A 21,521-nucleotide genomic window follows, 5' to 3' on the forward strand; every position below is an offset into this window, starting at 1 on the left:
ATAAGTATAAACAACATGTTAGCACTTGATAAAGTTGTTGTTGAAGACTATAAAGCTGTGAGATAAGTGCTCTGATATCTCGCAATGATTGCACGGGTGTTGACAGGGTGCAGGACTAGTCTCTAGATCTCCAACTTAAAGAGAGTTATTATTTGAAGGTGATGCGACATCAAGTTTAACTGACAGCAACAGTTTTACCAATATGTTATTCGATGCAGCCCTGAACTGTAAGCTGCTACAAAATGATGGATGTCACTAAGATTAGTTCTGGTCTACTAAATATTTAGCCGCTAGTTTTTATGATGATTATAAGTGATTTACTCTATGAATATCAACAACTCTTAATTATGTCAATCATAACTCATCGCTATTGACGCTAGCAAGAAACTATTACATAGATAGATATTAGCTTTATCTACAACGGTTAATGGCGTTTAGACCATGAGACAAAAACATATGTTGTCAATAACATGTTTTATTGAAAATCTAGAGAAAAAGGTTAAATCTCGTAAATTTGAAAACACTCCAAAAGGGCCACCAACCTCACACATAGTATACGAGCTCCGGATAAGTAAAATGTACTTACTAGCTTGTTCAACAGTCTCTTGATCTTTTGAGTCAGATGGAATATACTAATTCACATTTCAATCGGTCTATGTGCATTTAACTTTCAAAACACCCTTCAGTTCTTGCCTATTATCCGATGGGTAAAAACAATATCTAGCAAGTTATATTCAGGCTCACACCTCTTTGAGTACAACCCTTTTAGCTAGAAAATTGTCAAAAAGGTAATGAGTAATTGACAGGCGTGAAAGGCAGACAATGGAACAAAATTCACAGTCATAGAAATTACACGAATCGATGATTAGCGGCGGTAGATTTATGCGTATGTGAACAATTACTCAACCAGATAATCTCTTGCTGCCAAAACAAATTGTATTGATCAGGATATTGGCAGACATTACAAGGCTGAGGCGGAGCTTAGCAACGTGTAATCAACGTGTACGAAACCTCGTATGTGATCAGGATATTTGCTGGAGTTATGTTTCATATGAGTATAATTGCGGCAGCGAATGAAGCTGACATGCCTAGAGACACCAGTAGATAGTATCTATCATTGGAATTATCTATTCCTTATCCAATTAGCAACTGCTGCTAAAGTCACCAAAATATCTATTATAACAGATAAATATGTTGATTGCCTTCTACCTTTCGACGCTCACAAATACAATGCCTTATCGATACCTATATGCACCTCTAAAACACAGCCTAGGGCATCATCTCATCATTTATATTCTTGACAGGGCTAACTAACCAGCTTGAACAGCGTCTAATGTAACACAACAAAAAACTATCTGTGAACATAGCCACTTTAATATTGAAATATGCAGCCACAACCACAAAAAAGACAATTACCAATTTCCAAGCGAAGAAAATTACTAATTTCCAAGTGTACTGTAATATGCTCAGACAATATGCAACCTTCAGCAGCTAAAATTTATATGGATGAAAAACATTCACCCAACTATAATTAGTAACTTGCAGTAAGTCCGTATTGAACCGGAATTTTTTTCATTTTCAATGAAATAGCCTGCAGGGGTGTTTAACAGGCCGGTTCTCAAATCCAGATAGAATTTTAAAGCCAAACATTTTGAGTAATCTGAAAGAAGCTGCAGAGATTATGCATGTGAAATTTGGACAAATTATAGAACAAATATAGAAACGCATAGTGTTTACACAGATTAGCAGACAGAAAAATACAATAACAAGGTGGGAGGTATTATTATTAATATAGATTATCAACATATTGCCCAGATATATAATTGTAGAAGAAAGACAGAAATATTTTACAAACCTTTACAGACACCAGTACCCTGTTATCTACCCGATGGTACAGAGACTATGAGAATTCAGCACCAATCGTTGGTTTTCTGACCGCAACCCACCGTAAAGCTCACATAGACTGGTCAGTAAGCTTCCACTGACCAATAGAACACTTTGAGATAGAATGTGCACTCAACTCCCGATACATTAATATTTTACTTTGTTTTTAGTAGCATCCATTTAGTAGCTGACAAATGTCTGCCCCAAGAGTACCAGACACGCAATGAATATTTATTCTAGTCAATGCATTTTAATGTGATCAAGAAAATCGTGAGATTAAGATCAAGCGGGAAAAGCCTTTGCATTGCATTTCGCAGTGCATTGCACCTTTCTAATGCGCAGTAGACATTTATTGCAACTGCACTACTACTGCCACTTGCTCCCTGGGAGCTACTGGGCATTTATTTCGACAACGCATAACCTGAAATCCGGCAATTCATGAATACGGCGAATTCTTCAGAACATGAAATTGTGTGTACTGCAGCTGCGCATTAGTATGGAGTTGATACTCTGAATCAACTGACACTGCTGGCTTTTCAAGCATCTGTACATCAATGTACAAAATTGTTGGATGCTGTGTGTAGCAATCTCATGAGCTCTCAGGCATTACCTCCTTTCCGATGAAATTGGAGTTTTTGTATAGTATTACCATTAACATTATACATTAACCTATTAACGCTATACCTTAGCCCATTAACGTTATACGTTAACTCATTAACATTATGCGCTAATCCATTAACATTATACGTTAACTCATTAACATTATGCGCTAATCCATTAACATTATACGTTGACCCATTAACATTATAAGCTAACCCATTAACATTATACGCTAACCCATTAACAATATACGTTAACCCATTAGCATTTTACGCTAACCCATTAACATTATAGATTGACCCATTAACATTATATGTTAACCCATTAACATTATACGCTAACCCATTAACATTATACGCTAACCCATTAACAATATATGTTAACCCATTAGCATTTTACGCTAACCCATTAACATTATAGCTTAACACATTAACATTATATGCTAACCCATTAACATTATACGTTAAAACCGTAGCAGATTCCTATTTCAACCATAAACAACATGCTGACTAAGTCCTCCATTTTTCTGCACAGCCATACTCAAGTTTGAGCAATATCAACATCTTACAATTATGTTGTGGTTGCATCGAAGTCCACTGACACTTCATTCTGCGAATATTTTTCCGAGAAATAAGCGGTGCACACATGCGCAGTGTAATGCAAAATTTCCTGTATAACTTGGCACTGCGAAATGCATTCTAGCAACACTCCATGGCATCCAGTACTGCACACTGCGGAGTAGGTAATACTATCATTGCACCAATGGCACCTACTGCGCATTAGCAAATAATTGTAGTGCGTTTATACTGCGTACTATGCAGTGGCAAAAAATGTACAATGCAAATACACTGCATGGCTGTGACATGCTTACTACTGCACTGCTAATGCAACTATGTAGATAGATTACCAGGCAACAATTACTGCAGCTGTAATGCATTTTACATCTGGCATTAGTGAGTACTTATCAATGTGCCATTATGATTTTTTGTAGTGTCACAATCCTGGCCAACAAATGCTGTGCATTCACAACCAACCGATGAGGTTAGTATTACTAAGGACATAAACTGCATCCTTAAAAGTAGATAACTTCCAAGTACTGGTATCTAGAATGCCAAAAAGCTGCATTTATTATGTGGGATTAATATTTTGTATTAAATGTTACACTCTGAATAAAAATCTATCTAAATATAGAAACTTGTAATATAATAATCGTCAATTGGGCACCATAAAATAATTTATTTCAACATAGAATGACAACCAGAGAGAGTTTCTGAACTTTAAATAACAATCTTAAACAGCTTTATGAAAATAATTGTCATCATGTTGACTGTTTAAGTTCTTCTCTCAATACTAAACCTCCTTGATAGATAAAACACTATAAGTTACCAATGCTCATAAAAGTCAAACTATTATTGTCAGGAGTGGACAACTCCCATATAGAGTCACTAGCAGACGCGCATCTATGTTGATTGAGCATAAATAAAAAAACATAATACTCACCATTGAAGATTTCTGGAGGGAATCCTATTAATTGCTTTCATATACTCCAGTTAATATAATATAATTAGACATGTCTCTTTAGGCTTTATATTTTTCAAGCTTAGAAGGATCATTTGTAAGCAGGCTAGTTTTAGGAACGTCTACTTTGCTCTTGAGGCTTGGAACATTTGTTGGGTCCTCGAGAATGTCTGCTACGCATCTGTCCTCTCGACTCGCCTGCCAAAGGAGGCAAAACTAATAGGTCAGCCATTCTGTGTTTTGACAGGTAGTTCCATAAACTATAGTTAAGCTTGCATAGGGTACTTTTCAAAAACTAGGTTTTATACAGGACAGAATTGAAGGCAGCTAACTTAAAACAACTGAAAACAAAATGATGCATTCGGCATCATGAACCATGCTCATTACAAAATTTGAAAGGCTTTCATTGATGATTCATATACTATTTCTGAAAAGCTTAAATAATAAGGAGACGTATCAAATCCTTACAATTAAAAGCAGTGTACGTGTAATGGCATGTACATAGGTACAGGCGCTGCTATAATATGAACCTCCTTTCACATAAATTCCACTAAACGTAAATAATTTATGTAAAGTTTTTGCTTCGTATTACGTAAAGAATTCCATACATCGTAAAGCATCAAGTCGGCGCAAGTTCTCCAAGTTCAGTTCTAGAGAATGACGTATAGGGGCATCTGGTGTATACATTATTTTTCCACATGCATTATACATGTATTGGTTTGTATTGTGCTGTAAGAGGTCATCAAGTGTATCGATAAAGCACAGAGAATAATTATCTGCAGAATTATTCAGAGATAGCACAAGGCGGTCGATTCAGGTATCAGATACATTGCACTGGCGCAGACCTTATATTGACAGTCTACAAAGGTCTACAGTCTACAGATGTCATGAGTTTTATGCTAACCTCCAATCCTGGCTTCAGGCAGACAAATAGACATTGTCCGCATTACAATAAAGATTTTTTTACTTTGTTATAAAAATACACAATGTTTTTATTCTTTTTCTTGCAACACAGATCTTACTGTGAAGAAAAAATGATTTAAATCGACGCTGAAGAATTTTTTCTAAACGCAACATAAAATTACCGAAGCCGTGGATACTAAACCGAGTAAAATTGATAAAAAAGGAAAAGGTTGTCAATACCAATAATACCCCAGTTACTTTATAGCCATTAAATAAATTAGCTCAGTTTTTGTCTAAAAACATGAAAGCGTCTGGAAAGATATCAGAACGGATCAGGCTATTTACAAGCATTTCATGCTTTGAATAACGTACAATCTCTATAATGTGAACGTTTTCAGAACAAATTATTTACGTTGTAGAGGCGTCTACTGTACTGTTTTTCGTTATCAAATTGGTACAAGATTCGCTTTGAAATTAATTACAAACCAGTACAAAGGTAAGTATATGATCATGTTTTGATCAATTAAATTTGAAACTAGTTTAAATGTTTGCGCTCTAAGACGATGTCGCCACAACAAAGGCTGCTCAATAATGATTATTTTATTGACAGGCTAATAATCAACAACCATATATATAGTTAGTGATATATATATAATATAATATCATATATATCCTTATATATATTATATCTGATATTATCTAATATTGTTATATAATAATTATTATAATATATACACACATTATATAACAGTATATATTATATATCTGATATAAACAATATACCTGATATTATATATAATATCAGAGAATATTATTATATAACAATATCTGATATCTGATTATTATCTGATATTATATATTACACATTAATATGTAATCTCATATTAATATATGATATTACGTATAATCAAATAATGTATAATATAATATCATATATTAATATGTATGCAATATAATGCAATATGTATTACATATTAATATATATATTCATATATACTGTACTAGCTGCATTACTCGTGTTTGGGAACAGATTTACGTAAATCAATAGTTTTATTGAGAGTTGTCTTTCATACCGTAAAACAACTCCAAATATGCAATCTACTGAAATTTTTGTGCTGATCTGACTGCATACACATATGCAGTTGTACATGTCAATAATGTTGGAGAGACCAATAGAAATATGCAATGTGTTTTACAGCTAGTCTACAATGCATCAGTCTCGAACCACTCAAATCGGAGTTGTCCTAATTTTGTACACAACTGATAATGAAATTGACATTGCTAGGCAAACTGACATTCTTCAAACTGGCAGTATTGAGAAGTTTTACATATTTTAAGAAATTCTAGAAAATATTTTGCTATTGCACTGCTTAGCTATTGCCAGCATTTATTGAATTGAGACTTCTGCATGCTTGAAACACTAATCATGACTCACCAGTTCTTCGTCTATAGCCTGTGTTTTGACATTGTATATACCAACTGTGCAGCAGTAATGCGGTTGTTGATAAAATTTATTATCAATAAAATCTACTATATAAACTACATATATGGCCTCTCGCCTTTCCAACGTAAGGCATTACATTTGGAGCATTTTTGGACATTCGTCCCATAAAAAAATTCAACCCTATACTGTGTTGCAGGACTGTAGTCAAGTACGAAGTTTTCTGTCCATAAACGGCGCCTGGTAGCAGCTGCTGTAGTGAGTGCATCTCGCTGTTGTCGCCGTTTCATCCGCTCTGAAAATTCAGCTCGCCGAGCAGCTGTTGTAGCTAGTGCATCATGTTCTTGTCGCCGCTGCATCCGCTCGGAGGTTTCTGCACGTCTGGCCGATGTAGCGGCTGCTCTGAGCCGTTTGAGTTACTGCTGGGGTCGGTTTAGTAGTCTCTGCACTTCTAGCGGCTGCAGCATCTATTCTGGCCCGCTCTTGATGTACCCGTGTTTGTTCGGCGGTTTCTGCTCTTCTAGCAGCTGCAGTAGCAGTTCCGTTTCGTTGTGGGCGTAGCTGCGTTTGCTCTGCAGTTTCTGCTCGTCTTGCTGCTGCCTTGCGAATTCGATCTCTTTCTCTACGGGAATCAATCTGTTCTTGCGTTTGGGCAGTAGGCTTTTTGAAAGGCATTGTACTGCTTCAAGCATTTCTAAAATTGAATGAGCTGGTGTGCTTTTTTGTAATATACGCTGCTCGCTTTCTTCTCACCGTCGCCTATCGCCAGGCTCGGAGTGCCCATGCAAGTTCTGTAGTAGCTGTAGTTCTGTAGTGCTCGTAGCTGGAAAAAAAGTAAAAGTAACTCAGCTGCGGAAGGAAATGAACATGTTTATTATCACAAACAGTGGCAAATCCAAAGTTTTCAACCCTTTCACTGAAGTAGACTCACTCATGCGTTTTCTATGGTCGACCGCCGTAGACACATTTTTGCGACTTTCCCAGCGATCGCTAGTAACTGAATTTTATTATTCGCTGATAACATAACCAACGATCTTTAAGACTTGTATGGAGTGACAGTGTTGTCCAAAGACTTCTCTATAAAATTAGCCTAAAACTTAATTTTAAATCTTTGTTTGAGAATTTCCAACTTTACCACTTAGGGTGCATGCGCCGCTATAGCGGCTTCGAGTATATTCTTCTCAAGTTCATCAGCTAGTTTTTAGGCTTTGCGTAGTTGCATTACTCATCCATCTATATTTAGAGCCTGCTTACAGTTACACTCTATCTACAAAGCTAAGCATGGCCTTCAGACATGTTTGCAGACATCGGACTGGTCAAACAGCTATGATCAAATGAAAGAATTTCGAGTAATTTGCGTTCAAAGTTCAACATCTCGATTAGTTAGTAACAACGCGTAGTGGCTAGTAGTTGATGTGTATAGACTTCTATTCAGCGATAGAAATGGCAGACTTCCAGTAAAGTGGTAACAAAGATAAGTTAACAGCTATGGAGGAGACTGTAGATTGCATCGTATACACAGTATAATGTTTTAATTGTTTGTTATTATACTTACTTTTATACATTTTCATGCTACCCTTATTAGTCAAAAATGTTCGTAAAACACCAATTTTAACAAAACCGCTATTTCATGCTACTTTCAATATTTATCATTTTTAATTTTTGAAATAAAGATAATACGATCAGATACAGAATTTTCTCTGCTTTCCAAAAAGTATAGGTGTTCTACGTAAAAATGTGAGTGCTTCTACGGTTAAAATGACTTTTGTTGACCCATGTCATAATCTGTAGAGTATCATGATTTAATTGTACCTGAAGGCAAAATTGGATTATGCAATTGTACCCGAAGTGGTTAAAAACAACCATTTTTGTGTAAGTTTTGAAAATGCCACCGAGTTAGAAAACAATTACTTATGTTCATAACATAGCCGATTCAGATTTGTGTGATTACACATATAATCAAAATAGCAATAACACAGTAAATAGCAATAACATACAACAATACTAACCTTTTCGATGTAGAAATTTAGTAAGTAAAACGCAGTAGCAGTACTCGTGCAACTTCCGTAGCAGCTGTAGTACTCGTAGCTGGAAAAAAATAAAAGTAACTCAGAAGGAAGTGAACATGTTTACTATCACAAACTGGCAAATCCAACGTTTTCAACCCTTTCACTGATGTAGACTCATTTATGCGTTTTCTATGGTCGACCGCCGTAGACACATTTTGCAATTTTACCAGCAATTGCTAGTAACTGAATTTTATTATTCGTTGATAATATAAACAACGGTCTTTAAGACTTTTATAGTAGTGACAGTGTTGTCCAAAGATTTCTCTATAAAATTAGCCTAAAATTTAATTTTAAATTTTCGTTTGAGAGTTTCCAACTTGAAAACGAAGATTTTTTGTGCGAGTTCATTAAATGCGTCCGAGTTAAAAAACAAATCACTACCTATGTTGATGACAAATGACAGATAATTAAAATGCACAAAGTATAGATACAACGAATTTTTTGTATAGCAGTGCTTGTTAACATGTTGGCAAAATGAAATATATAACCAAAACAAACGTTATAGATAGAGTTTGAAATATCGTATACATATTAAGCAATATCGGCAAAATGGCTGGCAGTAGGCCGATAGCTAAATTTGTACACGGACGCAAGTGAAAGGTTTATGTAGTGGAAGTGTGGCAATTCGTAGAAAATACAACATTGATTAAGGAATACTTACCTTTTTTATGTAGAAATGTAATAGGTGAGAACTGCGTTTTCCAGTGGCCGCAAGAAACCAACGTTCGCGTGACCTTCTCGGTACACGTTGGCAGTAAATATTAATCGCATGTAAATTACTATTCATTAATTTAATTTATTTAATGATTAGTACATATGTATAGCTGTATAGACCGCCGAACTCAGGACGGCGCTTTCTAACACGACAGCAATTTTGCTGTTTCAAACGAACCAATGTCGTTGGGCGCCGTAAAGAGGCTCGCTAACCAGATATGACGTTTCCGTGTAAAAACGATGATGATTAGGTTATGTATAATAGAGGCGTGTACTAACCGGAGATTCCCGTTAACGCGCCCAAGATACCTAGTAGTGGGTAATAGTCGGAAAATTACGGTACTCTATAAGGCGGACAATCAATCAATCAGACAGACAACGATTGCCGTTTATATAGTAGATATTATTATGTAATATATATAATATATTCTGATATATATTCTGATATTACATATTAATATGTAATATCAGATATATATATATATAATATATATCAGATATACCTAATATATTTGAAACTATATACAATATCAGATAATATTTCTGTATAATAACCTTATCTGATATTATATATTAATATATATTATATTAAAATATAATATCTTATTATATATATTGATTGGTTTTCATATCATATATATAACATGATATTAAATATTAATATTATATATTAATATATATAATATCAGATACAGTGATTATTTCTCGATGTTTTTTAACAATCATCACTTATGCTGATTAAAACAAATAAAACTCTCAAACCTTCATCATTTCTTCCATCATGGTAATATGAGAATGCAGCAAAGCTTTCATATTTTCTTATATAAAAAAGCCGATTTAATCCATTGGCCACTAACATAACTCAAATGCTGCAACTGAAGCCAGCATGAATTACCAGCCATTGCATAGGCATCTTTGCACAATAATATAAATTTTTCACAGGCGATCATGTCAAAACTGTCTGAACACATTTTTTTAATGCTGAGGTTTTCACAAGTCAAAAAATCGCAGAAAACAATTTTATTCTGAATTGCCTAACAGTCAGCAGAGAAAAACTGTTTGTGATGCATTTTGTCTTGCTTTGCAGCCATCTGTCGCTTATAAATTGGGAAAAACCATAGGTGAAGCGGAATGCTTGCTCCTACAATATACGCCCGGCAAAAAACCAAAAATTTTGTGTGTGGTTTAATACAAAACTTATTCAGGTAACGAGTGGCATTGGCTGTTAATGCCTACTCACATTGATACTGCGAGTGTCTGGCTCCTCTCCCTTCCTGTAGATATCTTCCAGCTTATACCCGATATAGCCGATGGGTATTGTTAGAGGAAGAAGCAATTTAACACCATACCTCTGAGTGATTCTCCACACGAGTCGCGAATAAAGCATCAGAAATTTATTGGCTAAAACAGAAATCACTTACAATAATACTGTTGCTTTGCTTGTCTTTATGATCCCTCCTGATGTAGCCCTCGATCTTATAGCCAATAAACCCAACGGTGATAGAGAAAGGGAGAAGTACAATAGGTCCAGCTTCTACCGCTGCTGCCCAAATAACTGGAAGCATGGCTGCAATTAAAAGCTCTCATTACAGCAGTTTTGCAGTGTTTGTCAGTGGTAATAAATGTTCATAGCAAACTAAAACTGTCGGCCCAAAAGCAACAAAAAAGCATTCAGGGTAGAAGCCTAAAATTTTAAAGGTTAACTTGCAACAAAATTCACATTACCGTTATTTGATATGAAAAGATTCACCATGTCTTACTCTGTTGTGTTGTAGGTGCAAAATATGTGGAAAGGTGATTACAAGCTCTTAAAAGCTCAAAAGCAAACAGAAAATCGCAGCCACACGAGAACGCCGTAGTTTGGATTCTCTTTCCAAAACGGCTCAAATGCGATGTAGTTGTGAGGGAGGGTTTCTGTTTACACTTTCATGCAACCTTATTCGTCGAAATATTTTCCCGAATATACTTCACGCATTCAATAAAACTATGTCTATTGTTCTTACGCATCTATTTTATCGTCATCGTAATGCTCACTTTTAGCACTGATATCTTATAACTTATCGTAAAAACTTGTTTATTTTTTTAGCCTTAGTTTGAAGGAGTACATATCATTGTCTGATAATCATGACAAGCCTGTTGGTCACTTGTGATAATTGAAAAGTGCTGCAGAAATTATTTGCGAAGTATTGAGTTACATGATCAGATGACGACTTGCCAATTAGACCAGGCCGAAAAAAAACTGTAAAGTAGCGAGCATCTATGTTTGATACGGGGTCTTCGATAAAACCCGAAGTGTTTGTCATAAACTAGTACTACGATAAGTATTATATTGAGCTTTGTATTAGCCTTTCAATTCACGTGAGAACATACGTGACAAGATGATCGAAATGAAGAGATTCCAATCTACGGCGGCTTTTCGTTTTTGAGCTTTTAAGAGCTTGTAATCACATTTCCACACAATTGGCACCTACAACACAACAGAGTAAGACATGGTGAATCTTTTGTTACCAAATAACTGTAATGTGAATTTTGTTGCAAGTCAACCTTTAAGGAATGTCTAGCAGTAAGCTTGCGATGCTCGCAATTATTTTTAATTTAAATGATAGCTCGCAGGTCGGTGCTTAAGCGGCTGGTTTTCAGAAACCAGACAGAGTTTTGAAACCAAATATTTCTAATGACCTGGCAAAAGACATGGAGCATTTTAGGTGAAATTTAGGTGAAATCAGCCAAAAATATGGAAATGTATAGCATTTAGGGAGACTAACAGACAGAAAATGACAAAGTAGGATTTATTAATATAGATAAAGAATAGTCTGAGTTATAAATAACTTCACATTGCAACAAGGTTGGTTTCGTTTGAAGGATCATCGATATTGCAAGCACAGTTCTATAAATTTATAACTGTATACCAAATTATTAGGTTGGAAAATAAATGGCGACAGAAAATAGAAGTAGTTTTGTAAGTGCACTTCAGTTGGCTAAAATTTGTATGTAATGACTAAACTGCTAAAGCTATAATAATCCTGTGCTTAAAATGAAACTGATAAATAACTTATATTCGGCATTGCAGACTTTTTATTGACAATATATATGTGCATGCCTACAACTTGAAGAATTCATTCCACGTGCAACATTTCAACATCTGGCAGTTTGAACATAAAATTTTTCGGCTTCTTGACCATTTAAAGGAATGATAAAAATTGTTGAACGCATCGCTGTACACCGAATCTTCTTTCCGTTAGCTCATAGTATTGTCCCTAAAAACCATGACCTTAAATTGCTTACTGACTACCTAAACATGATCACCGAGGCAAAGAGATACAGAAGTTTGTGAATTGTCACCTTTTCAACATGATTTCACAGTCCACAGATTACATACTACCAAATAAATATATGTTAGTGAACACGTTGCAGCAAGGTCTTCCTGTGAATATCAAATGAAATCAAAGTTAAGGTGAATTAGGAGATCTGTAGAGATAGTAATACCTACAGGATTTTAAAGTTCAGCTTGCTTATTTGTTTTTTTTTCTAACACATGAACAAGACATTGGAATAAAGAGAAATAATTATGATCATGACTTTTAACTAACAATCTTAAGCATTGCTTTGTGCCAAAACAAACAACGAATGGTGTTGTTAAAGATTTATTTCACACTTTTGACGTATGCAAATTCTTCGTTTTGTAGTTTTTGGAAACTGGTCCCAAACTGATGATGTTGCGCAATTGGTCAAGTGCGCTTTCTTCTAAGCTATCCAGCTTAACAAAAGTCCTTCCTGAGAGATGAAATGTTATTTTTTGTGTCTGCATATGTCTTTGAATAACTAGGTAGTGGTAAAAGTTCTTAAAACAAAAGAGTTGTTAGTTTCATTACATTTAGACAAAGTGGTGCAGCTTGACAAAGAATAGTGAGCTGTAGAGCCTATGGCACACATTATACAATGCCAGCTAGCACAGTCGAAGTATTCAAACAAACTTCGACTTATTTAATCAATTTTGGGTCAATTGAATCAATCAATCAATTGAATCAATTTAACCAACATGTGGGAGTTGAACGACTGCTAATTCATGTTGACAGATGATGCTTCAGTTCCTACATAAAAATATAACTTTCAGAAGCCATATTTAATTCTGTGTTCGACCGGTAAAAAAATTCGCTTAAATATAATATCAAAAGAAATAAGAAAACAAGAAATGCAAAACTATCACATGATGGATTTCAAGTAGGCCTAGTTTATTTTTAAAGATGTAGAGTAAATTACAGCAAGATATACAGTTTTAACAAAGCAGTACTTCAACTTGTAAAATAAAAGTGCCATTAGCCTCAGTTGTTAATTAAAGTTCACAATATCTCCATAATACTACATCTGCTGTAATTGTCTAGGCTATTAGTTTGTGTATATTCCCCAATTGTCAGTTGATGGGCTACTGGATAAAAAACAAATGAGTAACTCTATAGAAATCATTGTTAATATAGCATTGATGTGAGTGAAATCTCATTTCAATTACACACACATTAATCATTTGACTCTAAAGTTTCTGGTTTGCCTTAGATGTAACCAGCCAGTAATTCGCAAAGCATCAACGAACTAAATGAAAGGGCAAGACACTACTCGCTTAAGAGCAAACTAGCCATCATTGATCAGAATACCAGTTAATTATTATTAGACTAGAAGCCATGGTCTCAACTAGTCAGTTACATTTGGGAATGCAGTGGTGTCTTGTTAATTTGTGTAAATTTAAAAAGATTACTGAAGCCAGTTTTATTTTCACCACAAAAAAAGTAAAAAACGTTTTTCTTAATAAATATTTAATGTTTTTATATATCTATCTAAAGAGCGGCAGCATTTGTAATTTATACAACAACGCATAAAACACTTATCTCAACGAAGATCTGTTTTTGCTCTCAAAGTATGGTAGTTGTAGCAGTTGTTTTAGACTGTTTTTACTATTGCACATACAAAGTACTCAAAATATTTAAATTTTATAAGAACACTGCGTAAACATAACAATATTTCATAATAATATGCCACTACATTTCATATGCTTCAATGGTATAATTCTGCGGATGTATAGGCCTAAGTAGATACGCCTAAACTAAATAACAAAACTGCAGTGCTAACATGTATTCAAAATTTAATTAATGCAATTTAAAAATTATTATCACAAAACCATAATTATAAGTAAAGCCGGCAAGTTTATAAAATATTAGCGTTGTGAAATAAAAGATAATATTTTTTATTATTGCGTCAACTTTCGCGAGCTATGTTGAAACTGCAGAAATCCGGCTCGCTAAAGAGTTGTTAGCTTTATTGCCGGCGACACATGAGTCTATTGTCCAATTATAAGCTATACATCAGCAAAATCACCAATAACAAGCTAGCAAAGTTTTGCGCTCAATAAAATACAAAGACGATAGGCTATAAATATGTTTAAGTACGATACGCTAATCTTACATTCTTACATGATTATGCTTTACTTTCTATCAAAATACTTTATTCTGTATTTTGATAGAAAACCTTTACCAGATTTGCATGATTTACTCGCCAAAGAGTTTGGGTCAATAGCTAGTATGCATAGTTTGTCTCATGAACGTGATGCGTTCTAGATTGCTCTTCACTGGAGTTGCCATGTTTCATCACAGTGTATATTCAGCATATTCGTGGAAAGCTTTCCTTTTGTAAGCTATGGATAATTATAGTTACGTTGTAGGCTGAGATCTAGGGTTATGTTTCCTTCATTACAGTAATGTCAACAGGAGCAAAGATTGCTTTTGGAGCCTCCATTGTTTATGCAATTTCCGTGGTAACTCTTGTACACTACAACCAACATTCAGAGCGGAAGGTAAGATGAACTAGTTTCTGGTTGGTGATAAATTGATAATCGCACAGTCTAACTTACATTCAAAATCAGCTGCTAAGGGTGACACAATATCTAGACTGTGTTCCATGCAATGCTGCGAGTTAGGGCTCCTATGGGGTTTCTTGAGTGCATGAAAGTCAGCGAGTTAGATGGTTGACTCAGCTTTCCAATTAGTTACCATCAACTACAAGAAGTTATCTTCTTTTAAATATGAAGGTCTCAGCTTTTTTGCTAGCTGCTTAGCTGGGAATAAAGCCTGTGCTACATAGTAGAATGCCACACATACCGCTATATAGCATCTTTCATGGCTCATTTGCTGTAAGAAATTTGGAGCTGCTAGCGGTTGCTGGAGTGAGTTGTAAAACCTGTTTATAGAGCGTATTATCATATCCATAGAGATATTAACCTTACAAAGTAATCATGCTCACTATGAGATTACTAGCATGGGACTAGCACCAGCGTAAATTGATTAAAGAATAATTATTGTGTTAGAGTTGTCATCACCTGTTATCTTTTGATTACTATTGCTATAAACACGTAATTTACTAATTTGCTGCACTGCTATTTTCAGCGTCTGCGTGAGGGTGTAGCAAATGACATTCAAAGACAAGCGCAGGCCAAGGAAGAACTAACAACTTCTCATTGAGAAATGGAGAAGGGCTTTGGCTGAGAGAAAATCTGCGAGAAATTCTTGTTTTTCACATGTTATATTTGCTAATGACTTTCTGTTTTATTAAAAGCATATAGGCACGAATCTTGCTCTCTAATCTGTTGTTATAAATATCAGTTGATGAATGAAGGCCTCCATGTACTACATATCAATATAGCATCCGGATTTTTTATTATGATCTCTCTTATAAAATGATTCAATTGAGAGTTGTCTCATCAATGTTTTTGATTGACAGATGATTCGTGCATTTGTTCTGTGCATAAGAAAAGTGGCTAATCTGCGCATATGCCGGCTCAGAGTCTTCACTCATTAAAGTCATGAACTTGAAAACGCATTTTCAACTTTCTCTGTCGGCTTGTATAAAACAATTTAGTTTGTGTAGCTTTTTGCCTGTGTTTTGTACTATTTTAAATATATTGGCAGATCTTTTCACATAAATATCACTTTTTTCAAAACAGGTTTTTTCCAATATTGAAGATAACATAGCTAAACACAGTAAGCACTTGTTACTTTCTGTCTCATCTTTAGCATCTCAATATATTACAGGTTTTCAATAATAGCAGCTCTATAATTCCTTTCAGGACTTATGTGATTTTGAATAATCTCTTGTCCAGCGCAACGTAAATTTACATTAAAAATAAAAATCTGTCCTTTCAGGACAGACTTTTTATTTTTCCGTGACACCAAAAACAAAGAAACTTGATAGATCAATTTGGCAATAAGCAAGCTATTATCATACCAACCTACATTAGATTAATGACTAGGTTCAGGAACCAACTCTATACTAGTTTATGGTTGATCAGAAGCTCATAGAAAATGTTGCTGCTAAAATTTATTCAGCTACAAGAACATGTTTTTTAGCGACGAAAGAAAAAGGCAAGCGAGTCAGTTTTGAATGCGGTCTTTAGGTAAAAGGCCATGGTAAACCAAATGTGGTAATTATAAGCTACATTTAATTTCTCTATAACTGATTCATAAGTCATAGCATATGAACTAGATTTTATTTGATGCATGCACAATTTGTAAAGTAGATGCATGGTCTGTTTTACCTTCTAAACTCTGTAAGGAAAACACAATATTTGGCCTACAGGTGACCATGACCTGTGTCAAAACAAAAGGTAGATGTGTGTAGGCAAACCCCTGAAGATTTACACTGTGCTGGACAAGTCATTTTTTGAAGACCGAAGTACTTGTCTGCAGCCAGTTGTGTTTGCGATATTGGTCAAATAATAGAAATTATGGTTTTAATGATGATACACTGCTATGTATGTAACGGTTTAAAAGAAAAGATCAAGTAAATTGGCAATTTTGAAGGGAAAATAGATATCTGTAATTATTTTTATTATCTTGAGATACACGTGTGTGCATGCATACCAATGATAATTTGCACAGTGCAAAATTATGTTAATTTGGGGTTCCCATTTGTGTTTGTTTATTTAAAACTTCATGAAAAGTCACCAAGTTGTCAGTGACTGGAATAATGTTATTTAGTTTTGGTTAAAATAATTACAAGGGTTGTCTTATAATTACCAAGAAGGTGATAATTATAGAAATAGCTCACCCGGTAACCGGTAAAGAATTAAGCAACCAAAAAGCCTCAGTTCACCATAGTTTCAGCACTGATTAATATCAACTGCAATTAATGAGCAGTAACTGCGGAGTGCGTTACGTAGTGTAGTGGTAGACAGTATCTAACTAAGCATTTAAAATATGTCTGGCTTGTTTTGTGATACTTGAGTTGAATACTAGCAGGATCATCTTTTTGGTGCATTAATAAAGGCAGAAAAGCTTTCTACCATTGCTGTTCTCTCTCTGTATGCAAGGAATAGCGTATATCTTAGCTCACTTTGACCCTGAGCTATACTAGATAAAAAAAATTAGGCAGCTCATATTGGTAATGAGCTGTTCCTAAGTATGCAACTTTGAATGACTGCACGCTGATGCCAACCTTGACTAGGAAGTATACAAAAATGAGTGTGATTCCAGGTTTGCCAACGTGTACAGACAACTTCTTGCAAACTCATCCACAAAATGTAAATCTTGTATTCCATGTCCGACAATTTATATAAACCATGACTGGGAGACAAAGACTAAAGCTGACTATCATTTACTTGTGTAAAAAGTTAGCGCTTGTCTTACCATTGCTCAAAGGGAATATAAGTGGTGTAATCCTGCCCTGCAGAGTCAATAACTTGTGGTACTAAGTCACTTCCTGTAACAATGATTATTACTGCTATAATAGCTGATTAATTCTGAATAGTATGGTTAGTTATTGATTATGAATTTATTAATCTCCTGACTGTTTACTGGCCGTATATAGCAAACAACGGTCAAGTGTGGTATCATATAATCTTTAACTATGACAACTAGATCCGATAGACACTGACATTACGTGCGCATACAAAGATGCGAGTTAAATATAATACTATATGTAAAGCTCATTACTAGCGCATACAATAAAAATCAAACAATCTATTAATTTTTGCCATGAAGTAACTAGTATTCCATTTCAAGCATCTCAAGCAGCCGCTCTCCGTCATCAGCCCTGACAGTACAGATGTTGTCTATTTGACTGCAGTATCCAGCTTCTCTTCCAATATCACAGCAGTCTCTGTGCCTGCGACACTGCAGTAGACATCGATAAAGCAATTGCATGTCAATTTACACCGGATTTTTGGTTAGAAATATATCAAAATTACTGTACATGTAATATAGAGTAATAACACGGTGTTTTAACATACATGTAATAAATGTATAGCAATAGTATCATGTATTTCGATGGTAAAGTAGAACATATAAATGTGGCTCTTGGTTTAGCAGCACCATATGTCAACCATCAATGTGGTCATCACATGTCAGACCATTTGTTTAATTTATTGGCTAACTGTTCTCCTTTTTGTTCAATTATTCTGGTATAGCATAACTTGGAAAAAATTTAGGTTTGAAATGTTATTGTGAATAAAGTAATAAATAAATAAATAATAGTAGCAACTGGCATTTGATTCTGTGACTGATTAGACCAATTTATTAAAGATATTACGAGCATGACTCAAAAAAATATCATAATTAAAGTTTGAATGGCTTCTGTTGTTTCAGCTCTCTGGTTGTTTTATAGCTGATTGTTTGTTAAATCTTTCTTTAAAGATTTGTTTGAGTTATTATTTGAGATCAGCATTTTCTATGTTTGTTATGCACTGCAAGATAGCAGTGACCTTGAGCAAGTACAAGTATTCTTCTTAGAAAGATAACGAGAGAGCTTCATATTTTAGACTTCAAATTATCAAAACTTGCTGTTCTTCCTGATTTTTTTCATTACAGGTGTTTTTATTTTGAACTCTTATAAAATGGTTTAACTAAATCCTGCTCAATGGCATTCTGATGCTTACTATAACTTTTGATATTGTTTGTAATATACCGTACTTGCTTGGGCAGCAGGTTTATGAGAATTAAATTATTTTACTAAATTTGGCTTTTACTAATTTATTTTCTGCTTGCAGCCCAAAGACTTTCAAAAATGTATTATAAAAACATTTTGAACCTCCAAAAAATTATTTGCTTTTTTTTCAAAAACCTTTGTGTAAAAACATCTAACCAAGGAGGGAAAGTACTGTACAATACATTAAAGTTGTTAGATCTGATGTGGCTGAATATTAAAGTAAAACTTACCCCAGACCCTTCTGGCCTACACGGACTATATTTTGGGCCGAACGGGCTGCAACGCGCATCAACACAGTTTCCCTGACAGCAATCACTGTGTGTTAAACACTGAAAATGCAAGTGGAACCAAATAAAATAATGCAAAAGAATTTCACACAATTCTTGCAACAAATCTTAACTCTTTTGGAATCTAACCTTTTTTGAAATAGCCTCAGTGTCTAATAAGCTACTACTGAGGGTGCGAATTTAAAAAACTAACATTAACTTTAAAACTTTTAGTTACTGTCACAATCATCCAAGTGAAATGCTTCCTCCAGCATAATACTCTTCTCAGTATTAAAAAGTTTGGGATTTGGAATGAAAAAGGGAGCATTATACTTGGGTGATTACAGTACGAGTATACATTTTAAACTCGCAATATACAATACAGCACTAAAATAAACTGAGTTCCACCATTCTGATATTTGTTTTACAGAAACAGTAGGCCAAGTCTCATCAGCATGGACTGATGGTGTAGCAAGCTCATGAAAAGAATTAAGCATACCTATAGGAAGTTATACTTAATTAGCCCTACCTGATCAGATATAGATATTAAAGATCTTGAGACAGATTATTAATCTGGAGATTTCTTATCTATACCAAATTACTTATCTTCATATATTCACCTTCATGATTTTATTTGATTCTTGGCTTACCCTCTATTTACCATTTTGATATCCGTTCAGCCGGCTTAAATCTTGCCAGAGCTATGTCCAAATGAATTTATAATTCAAAATCAGATTTATTAATTGAATTTGACACAATCAAATCATTTTGCATACCAAACAGAATCTAACACATAAGCCAAATTCTAAATTACCAAATAATAATTTGGGAATGTTTGACAAATAAAATAGTACAGAAAACCCAAAGAAGCAGAGAAGGTATTGAAGGTTTGCCAACTAATAGCACAATGTTATTATGACTAATGCCTCTGGTAGGTATACATATATTTTTAGTTTACCTCAATTAATATTACTGAGTATTTCAGTTAAAAATTAAAAACAAAAAACATTTTTGTGTAAAACAAAACTGTGATATACCGTGAAAACTGTTCAAATAGATGAAAACCATATTGCAGCAAATTCCATGAAAACCAACTGAGCAAATTCACAGAGTTAACTTCCCCACTATTCTTGTCTGCTTTTTTGTCATGGAAATTCCTCAGCAGTGTGTATACTGCATGGAGTGTCATCGACATGACACAGCATTAATTATTTCAATAGGCCTTATAGTTTTATTACAATCATTTTACTTAAATACTTTCGATGTGATTTACAGCAGTAAGATGAAGCAGCAAGGTTAGCTTTAGATTCCCAACAAGTTGTTTATTAACACGGTTACAAGGAACATGTTTTTGAGAATTCTATTAATTTCTTTCTTCCTAATAAAAATTACTGTATTTCTTTTCAAATAAATTATAACTCACTCTTGTGTTTGTTCAAACCAGATGCATATTAACTCTAATCTTTTAAAATGTGATCTTCCTCAAATGTCCTGCAAGGTACTTCACAGCAGAACAAGCCAGTGTTAGAATTTGGTTTAGCAAAAGAACCTAAAATTATTGTTGGCTTTCCCAATAGCCTTAGGCCAACTAAGTTGAAAAAATTGTACATAGCATGCAATCTGAAGATTCCTACCTATTCTGAAAAATTATGGCATACAAACTGAAAATGGCATACAAAACTTTAAATGATTGCTTTTTACCCACGGCTGTAGATCACAGGTTATATTTCCAGCACATTTATAGCATATTGTTCAAAGTAACTCAAGCCACAAAAGTTGCTTACCCTTGCTCCATAGTTAACATCACAGAAGTGCGGATCAGGTCTCAAAAGCCCATTACCTGCAGCAAAATATGGGCTTGGCATTCCCACAGACATACAGTAGATACCACCTACCACTAGAGTTAAACAGAGAAATATACTTCCAAACCGATGCATTGTTGCCTCCGTGCTTGCTTACAAAAGGCTACTTGCTTTATTCATTGAGTGACAAGAAATGAGGCTCCTGCTGCTGTTTTATCAGCTTTTGTAGATGCGCATAACTGAAGTTGAAGGAGTCACTGCACATTTATTGATTGCTTCTTGCTTATTCACTTCTGGTACTTGTCAATGGACGTCATAGGATTGGTGACTCACTCTCTTTAGAATGCTCTTAAAGGTT

The 21,521-nt window shown here is 34.7% G+C and overlaps 2 long non-coding RNA genes and 1 pseudogene across 2 annotated transcripts; 1 reads left to right on the plus strand and 2 right to left on the minus strand.

Annotated features, from left to right (window-relative positions):
• Nucleotides 1-3,625: 3,625 nt before the first annotated feature.
• On the minus strand, nucleotides 3,626-10,701 carry LOC137400256 (uncharacterized; annotated as a pseudogene).
• A 4,140-nt stretch (nucleotides 10,702-14,841) lies between these two features.
• LOC137400245 (uncharacterized) lies at nucleotides 14,842-16,086 on the plus strand. Its single transcript, XR_010979240.1, has 2 exons — nucleotides 14,842-14,971; nucleotides 15,561-16,086. It is a non-coding gene; the product is annotated as an uncharacterized lncRNA (long non-coding RNA).
• Nucleotides 16,087-17,858: 1,772 nt separating this feature from the next.
• On the minus strand, nucleotides 17,859-21,317 carry LOC137401065 (uncharacterized). The gene is made up of 3 exons (XR_010979284.1): nucleotides 21,146-21,317; nucleotides 19,326-19,424; nucleotides 17,859-18,284 (listed from the first exon to the last, which is right to left on the minus strand). It is a non-coding gene; the product is annotated as an uncharacterized lncRNA (long non-coding RNA).
• Between the last annotated feature and the right edge of the window lie 204 nt (nucleotides 21,318-21,521).

The sequence above is a fragment of the Watersipora subatra genome, chromosome 7 (assembly GCF_963576615.1).
Source record: "Watersipora subatra chromosome 7, tzWatSuba1.1, whole genome shotgun sequence".
Taxonomy (NCBI): Eukaryota; Metazoa; Bryozoa; class Gymnolaemata; order Cheilostomatida; family Watersiporidae; genus Watersipora; species Watersipora subatra.